The sequence below is a fragment of the Rattus norvegicus genome, chromosome 3, assembly GCF_021556685.1.
Source record: "Rattus norvegicus strain SHRSP/BbbUtx chromosome 3, alternate assembly SHRSP_T2T, whole genome shotgun sequence".
NCBI lineage: Eukaryota > Metazoa > Chordata > Mammalia > Rodentia > Muridae > Rattus > Rattus norvegicus.
In genome coordinates, this window is record NC_141536.1 from 146,794,442 (window position 1) to 146,803,066 (window position 8,625).

An 8,625-nucleotide genomic window follows, 5' to 3' on the forward strand; every position below is an offset into this window, starting at 1 on the left:
TCTTTATTGCTAGACCATCTGGTCTGAGCCAGCCTTAGATGCTCTGTCAGAGCTGTTATCTCCAAGGCTAGACCACCTTTTCACTCTTGTTGGCCTCTGCTATGAGGGCCTCAACAAGGGAGTGAATGACTACACACACACACACACACACACACACACGCACGCACGCACACGCATGCACATGCATACACTCACGCACGTGCACGCACACACCACTCCCTTCACCAGCACGTGTCTAGGCTTCTAGCCTTATTCCCACAGATACCTCCTCCTTGCCTCCTGCTTGCTGCAGACAACAGACCCAGAAGGAAAGCAGAATTGTAGCCCCCCGAGGCTGTCCCCATGGAGGTCTGTGCAAGTGAGAAAGAGATGGAGCCAAGGAAGGTTTTGGTTGGACCCAAATCAAACGCTCATCGGACTGTTGTTCACGAGCCACATGCCTGCGAGGAGAGACCATGATTTCTAACTACCGAACAATAAGCCTTTGATCAGACTTAATAAAGAGTCATTTCCGTGTTATGTAGTTAGGGCCCCAGGCTGGGAGTCGGAAGCCTCATTGGAGTTGTTTTTTGTTAATTGTGATAATGAGCAGATGGATAGCGCTGCCGGCTAGCAGATAACTCATGGGGAATAGACCCATTTACTCCGTGCATGACAGAGATGGGCTCTGAGACTGGAGGATGTGCTGTCACGAGCCGGATGGCAGGGTGATGCATGGCTTTTCCTCCTCCCTACTCCTTGCCAACCTTGTGAAGAGTAGAAGGGGCTCAGGCTTCTTCCTGTGGCCCAGGGCAGGTCACTCCCACACTGCGCCACTTGTCTGTGAAGATAATGGTGACAGCAGTCATATCCTCAGGTCACATTAGGTCATATCCATACAAGCGTAACTAGAAGTCTGGAGTTCCTGTCACCTGCCACCTGCAGTACTATGAGGCAGGCACAGCAACTGAGTCCTCGAGTTTTACTTTATTCAGGGGGGCTGATGATGCAAGAAGATGGCGGGTACTACTCTCCTGCCGGCAGGTCATATAGGACAGGAAACAAAGGCATCTCAGAGCTGAATGTCTCCCCCTCTGGTCAGGTAGTCGGCTGAGTTCCAGAGGCTCATGGTATCACGCAACTCTCTAACCTCCTCGACCTCTCTCTAATTATGTCTCTGACTGAACCTTTTAACTGCACCCTCCCCGCGGGTCTAGCCTCAGCCACCCTCTGCTGTTCAGCCTCAACTATAGTCTCCAAGGCCACAGTTGACATCCTTTTTTGTCAGCTCCTGTGATAGGGGATTCGTGGAGAAAGTAGAGGGTTCAGACACTCTCAGGGATGCTGACTTTGGTTAGGGTCTGCTAGAATCAATCCAGCCTCCCTCCAAATCCCACCGGGGCTGGGGCTTACCTCAGAGCAAGCCAACACTGAATGGTGTATAGGAGCTATTTCCACCACACAAAGTATCAACGTGGCCTTACAGAATAGAAAGATGGCCTCTCCATACTCCCCGTCCTTTTAACTGCAATGAAGACTTACTGTCCTCTGGCTGCAAAGGGCCAGGCAGCACAGTCCCAGCTCCAACCCTAGCTTTCTGAAAGCACTACCTTGGGTCTTCAGAGAAGAGTCAGTCTGGAGAGCAACTGTCTTACCCTGGGCCTTGGGCCAAGTATCTCTGAGCCTCTGTGTCCTCACCTGTCAAATGAGGCTGGGAATAGCTCATTCCCTGGCAATCTGGCAACACACCTTGAGGTTCACGTCAAGTTCCCATGAGTGCCCAGGGCACAGGCTAGTCCTGCAAATGGCAGATATGGTTGTCACCTGTGCTGCCCTGGGCTTCCCCGAAGCAGAGCCCAGGACAAAGGGAGTGTTGTGTATTTGAAAGAGGATGCCGGGGCTGGGGATTTAGCTCAGTGGTAGAGCGCTTACCTAGGAAGTGCAAGGCCCTGGGTTCGGTCCCCAGCTCCGAAAAAAAGAACCAAAAAAAAAAAAAAAAAAAAGAAAGAAAGAAAGAGGATGCCAGGAAGTATAGTGAGGGGTGGGGAGCAAGAGGGAAAAGCAAGGGCAACCTATAAAGGGTGCAAGCAAGCCTCCACAGCGGCTGCAGTTCATGAGGAAACTGAGCCCATAGGGCAACCCTCAGTAGACCCCTACCCCACCCACTGTATATGTCTGTCCCTGTCCTTGTCACTAGGACCAAGTTAGTGGCAGAACTGCTTAAAATGGGTGAAATGTTCAGTTTGGCTCATGGTCACGGTCACGCCAGTGAGTCTATATATGGCTGAGCTGAGCAGTTCATGTCTTGGGGCCCAGACACAGAGTCAAAGAGAAAACTGGTTCTCAGTTTGCTCCCTATTGCCAAGATAAACGACCATGACTAACAGTAACAGAAGAGGGTTTATTTAGCTTACATGTTCCAATCACAGTCCACCACAAAGGGAAGTCAGGGCAGGAACCTAAGGTAAGAACTAGGAGTCAGGAACCAAAGCAGAGACCAGGGAAGAACACTGCCTACTGGCTTGCTCCTCATCGCTTGCTGAGCTAATTAATTTCATATCCACCCCAGCATCACCTGCCGAGGCATGGGACCACCCACATCAGTCATTAATCATGACTATGTCCCACGGGGCCAGTTCCTTGGTTGAAGTTCACTCTTCCCTGATGACTCCAGCTTATTTCGAGTTGACAAAACCAAGACAAAACAAAGCAGAATGCCCTCACCCATGCTCAGTTCATTTTCATGTTCTCTCCTCCCCACCCCCATCATGGTCCCCAGCACATGGTATGGTGTTGCCCGTACCGAGTGATGGTCTCCAGGTTCCGTCAGTGCTCTGTGGAAACACCCTCATCGATCTCCTAGGTGATTCTAAATCCAGTCGACTTGATGTTAAGAATCGACCACTGCAGAAGTGGTACCTGCCTAAAGTCACTTCTCAGCATCCCTGGAGGACGGTTTCCGGGGATGTCCCGTCCCGTGGGTACCAAACGCTGCGGCTGTGCGGAGTCCATATATGAAATAGCACCGTGTTCGCTATGACCTACACACATCTTAAAAACCATCTCTAGGCTGTTGACACCTACTATAAGGCAAACACCATTGGCCATAGCTATACTGTATCGATGTTCTCGGTCATGAGTTGGTCAAAACCATGGGTGTGAAGCCCTTAGATACAGAAGTCTGGCCGTGTCTAGGGAAGCCCCTGCCCGTGCCATCACAGCAATTCTTGGACCCTGGGAAGTCACTTTTAAGCCCTTGGGACATTTGGCCTGATAAGAGTTTCTGTTAATGTGTGAGGAGTGGACCGTGCCATGCACACTGATAGTGGAAGCTATGATGGGGACTTTTGATCATGGCAGGAGCTCGCCTTCTACATGCGTTGAGGACTAAGCACTGGGATTAAAGGTGTGAGCCAGTGCCTTGCCACATTCACTTTTTCCTTTGTCTTTTGCCCAGGCTGGCCTGCAGCTCCCAGCACTATCACTGATCCTCCTGCCTCAGCCTCCTAAAGTGCTACGGTTACAGACATGGGCCTCCACACATGGGTCTACATGTTTAAAAAAAATTTAAGCCTTCAAGCTTTTCTCAACCAAGTAGCAAGAGGTCAAAAGCCAAGTCCCCCTCCCCCCCCCGAGAAAAAATGGAGACTAGGGGACGTCTACGGCCAACCTTCTTCCCGTGGAGGGTGTTGGTAATTGATTGGCTGGAGCCGTGCTGAGCTATGGAACAGAGGGAATCTGCATTAACAGGGTTTCTACTGCTCTTCAGAAGGGACTATAACTTAGAGGTAGGAAAGGTCCAACCTGGTGCACCTGCCTTGAAAACAGTTCTCTTTCTGTGTGCCCATACACTCCCTGGGAGTGGGCACTCTTCGGTGTTAATGAGAAGCATCTGAACTCTGAGGAGAGAACTCAAATCCTTCAGAGAAACCCCCTCCAACACAAGTCTTCCCACAATAACAACAGCCACAGGTTAGGTCTGGACCCTGGTTGGTAGAACACCTCCCTGTCTAGCACGCATGAAGCCTTCAGGTTAATCTCCAGGACAAAGAACCTGGACATGGTCATACGTGCCTATAATCCCAGCCCATGGGAGGCAGAGTCAGGGGATTGGCCTCTATCAAGTCTCGACCTTCTTCTTCTCTGCCTTCTCCCAAAGGGGGCCAGCCTATAAGACAATGAAAGCTGTCTGTCTTAGTTGTCTGTTGTTGGGATGAACACTGTAACCAAATACAACCTGAGGAGAAAAGGGTTTATTTTAGCTTACGGGGAAACCAAGGCAGGGACCAAGGGCAAGAGTATAAGGCAGAGGCCACAGGGAACTACTGCTTGTTCAGTGGTTTGATACCAGGCTGACTTCCAGCAATCCTTGTCACACAGCCTGGACTGTTGTTTCTGACTGGTTTGGCCCACATTGGGCTGGGCCCTCCTCCATCAACTGCCAATCAAGGAAACTCCCCATAGGTAAGATCCCAGGCCCTCATTCCAGGCATGTCAAGCAGCTAGCCGAAGTGAGCTGTCACACTGTTCCGGGCCCAGTTTCTGGCCCAGCAAAAGGGAGATCCTTGAGTTGTTCAGCTGTCCCCTGGCTGTGGCTCTGGCATCTGCTTTTGCTCACTGCATTTGGAAGGCTGTACTTGGCCACTGTGTTGGGAAGGTAAAAGGCATTGTGGGTCCCTGCTGGAGCCCAGAGCATCAATCCCCCGTAGCATGCCCACCTGGGCCTGCCTCTCCTGGCCCTCTGAGGAATGGAGGTAGTAAAACACAGCGGAACAGATGGCTGCCTTATGAACCAGAAGAAAATGACTTCCCACCTGGGGCCACTAAAGAATCCAAGGCTCCCTTCTCTGGTTTCCTTCAAGAAGGTATGCCTCATCTTGAGCGATCTCATGGGGCCATAAACATTGCCTCTGTAGCAGAAAACCCGGGCATGGGTGCTGCAGAAGGATGCTCTCACCTGCTCACTCTCAGCTCCAAAGCATCCGCATCCCCCAGACCCAATCAGGGCTAGCTTTCTTTCAATGCTACCCTCTCCCTTGAACCCCCACCCCCACCCCAGCCCTGGCAGGCTTCCTAGGGAAATCAGGGCTCTGAAGGCGGCCTGCTAAGTAAGAGTCAACATAAAACAACGGTTAAGAAAAGGCTCCAACAGAGAGAAAGAGTGCTGAGTGACTGGGAGGTCATGCACTGCTAGTGGGAGCTGGTCCAGCCATTGGGGGCTGCAATAAAGAATTACCAGACTGGGCAGCTTAAGAAATAAGCAAATAGGGGGCTGGGGATTTAGCTCAGTGGTAGAGTGCTTACCTAGGAAGCGCAAGGCCCTGGGTTCGGACCCCAGCTCCGAAAAAAAGAACCAAAAAAAAAAAAAAAAAGAAATAAGCAAATATTCCTTGCGAGAGCTAGCATTTTTCCACCAGCCTCAGACAGCCCCTTCCCATCCAGAAGGGAGGGCAGGTCTGGCAGTTCCTGGGGTCACCAGGAGCCTTGTCCTCACAGCAGGTCTGTCTTAATGTTATCTAAAGGAATGCGTTTCAAGGACTCTGACACTGCTCTGGTGTGTAGCGACCTGAGGCTCACCAATGCCCCCGCATGCCCAGTTTCCATCGCTGTAACCCGCCCTTTATGAAATGTATAAAACTGTACTTTACAGATTGTTCGGGGTCTGCCTCTTCTCGAGAGGTAGGTCGACCCCAGATAGCTGGAAATAAAAAAAAAAATTCCTCATGCCATTACAGTGGTCTCCGGTCTCGAGTCTCATTCACGGGAGTCTCTTGGGTTGAGTCTTACATCCTCACAGTTGAAAAGGATGGCTGACAAGACTAAGGTGCTGACAGACCCACTGCCCTGTGAAGGCGTCTGCCCAGTTGGAAGTTGGCTCTCTTTTCATTGCACCCTTACATGACAGAAGGCAAAGAGGCAGAAAGCCAGTCTCTCTGTCTCTTCTTGTAAGGGCACTAACTCCGTGGCGAGGGCCCCATCCTCCTGACCTACTTGCCTTGCAAAGACCCCACCACATACATGAATTGGGGCCACCGATATTCAGTTCGTAGCAAAGGGGAAATGGGTACAAGTGTCAGATGACAGTTTGGATGCTGAGATTGAACGGGCACACGCCCCATGACCCCAGGTCCACTCCTCAAGGCACGCTTAACGGAAAAGCCTGCTTGTGTTCAGCAAAAGCCACATGCCAATAGGGTCATATGGTGGTCTAGAATGGCCTTTGGAAGCTCACATAGTTGAGCTCACAAGTGTACCTGTATCAATGAGCTCTGGCTTTGGGATTCTGCTGCAGAAGACTATGGTAGAGTGGCTGGAGAGATAGCTCAGTGGTTGAAAGAACTTTTGCTCTTCCAGAGGTCCAAATTAAGTCCCCAGCATTCACATGGTGGCTCACAACCGTCTGTAACTGGTTGATCTGACATCCTCTTCTGGCCTCTTCAAGTATGTGTGTGTGTGTGTGTGTGTGTGTGTGTGTGCACATAAAAATAAAACCTTTTTTAAAATCATGTATTGGTCTCCTGTTGCTGGTGTAACAAAGTGCCACAAACTCATTAACTTAAAATACCATGAACTTATTGTCTTCTTGGGATGGAGAAGGCAGAGAACAGCTGCCCAAGGTCTCACAGGCTGCCTATTCCTCACTGCGTCATTCCTCCATTCCTTCCACCATCAAAGCCAGCAAGCTAGATCTGCTCTCCCCCATGACCTCCACCTCCCATCGTATACCTCTCCCCTCCACACTGACCCTGCTTCTTCCCTCTTACCTCCTGCTTGCCAGCCCCATGTTGACAGCCATAGCAACTTACACCATCATTTGGACTTCATTATACCAGCAGAAATAAACTGCCAGGAGCAGAAGTTGTGTTGTTTACAGAAAAGGATGGCAAAGCCTTCCTCTGCTCTGTGTGGCAATGTTTGCAGAGTATAAAGAAGTCTTGAAGGCAGCTTCCTCTTCCAGGATGTTTAAAATCCAAGAGTGCTCCCCTACAGAGACTACCCACCAAGACTAGCCAACGCCGCCTTCTCCTGCTGGACATAATAAATACTCTGAGATTCTGGGTTCTCGTAGAGTTGGTGCTGCTCCATTAGAGCCACAGCATGGCCCATCCGATCTCAGCCTTTCTGTGTGTGCGTCTGTGGGTCTGCCCTCTCCTCTTTCCTTCATCACCCAAGTCAGGTTTCCAGAACCAGGCCGTGCTATGTGTGCTGATAAACCTCTGATACAGTTAGGCTCTGAGACTGGGACATGTGCCCTTTGACAAGGGTTGGCTTTAGCTAACACAGAATGTAGAACAGGAAGGACAGAGACGTAGAGGCATTAAGGTATGGGAGTTGCTGCCTTCTGTAGTAAAACTCAGCAAGCGGAGTTTATCCCAACAGCCAGGTGCTCAGAGCTCTGCAAACTGCAGTGTTTGTTAACCCTTCCTTTCCCCCAGGAAGACAGCAGGCTTCTATCCATGCCATGAACAACCAAATAAGCTCTCCTAGTTCACAACTCCGGTAATGTTTGTCGTTACCGCTGCAGCTCGTTTGACAGCTAATGGAGATACAGGACTGTGAATCGCTGTTTAACTGCTTTGCCATCTCCTTCTCCTGTGTTTTATGTCTACGTCCTAAATAGATTATAATTGCCTTGAGGGCAGAAAGCAGGCATTTCTGTATCCTCTGTGACTCAGTGCGGGGCTGGTTGGGCCCTTCATGTGTACTGTTGATTTGATCATTTAATCCACCGCTCCAATCCTCCTGTGGTATGGAGCTGCCCTGGGCCACGGTCGTCCCGTTTATTGCCAGCTGTAAGTGATCTCGAATGCACACACTGCACATGCTCAGCTGCCCCTGTTATCCCTACAGACCACTCCTGCTCAGAGCACAGACACCACTGTAAAAGGATTAGCCACTCTGTGCTCACTCTTTCCAGAGGCTCAGAACTGTCTAGGGACTTCAGGGGATAACGGGAAGGCCTACAGGCTATGAGATGTCAAGCCCGGAGGTGGAAGCCCGAGACCATAGGAAATAAGGAAGGACCTTTCATAGGGTGACCCTGAACCAAAGCTACTGGAGGCCTGGAAAGTGGATAGATTTTTATCATTGCTGGCTTACTGGTGAGTTTCCATGGCAGTGTCCCATTTCAGAAAAGCCTGGGCATGGCTCAGACATACACACGCGCACACACACACACACACACACAGACACTCACACACGCACACACAACAAAGATGAGCATGGCTCGGACACATGCACACACACAGAGACACAGATACACACATATGCACACACATGCACACACAATAAAGATGAGCATGGCTCAGACACACATGCACACACACAGACACAGATACACACATATGCACACACATGCACAAGCACACGTGCACACGCACACACACATGCACATGTACACACAGCAAAGATGAGATGGAAAAGCTCCCTGTTAGCCACAGTCTTTCATGAGTTGCAGCTACTTACCCATACAAGTTGATCTGGGACGCCCATCCCCAAAGATATGCGGAGGTCTCAATCCCCAGAATCTCCAATGTATGATCTATTCCAGGAGTGTGATCCAATTTTTGGAGTGTGACCCTTTTGGGGGGCATCTTGAGAGAACTTGCCAAGCTACAATGGAGTCCATTAGGATGGGTCCTCATA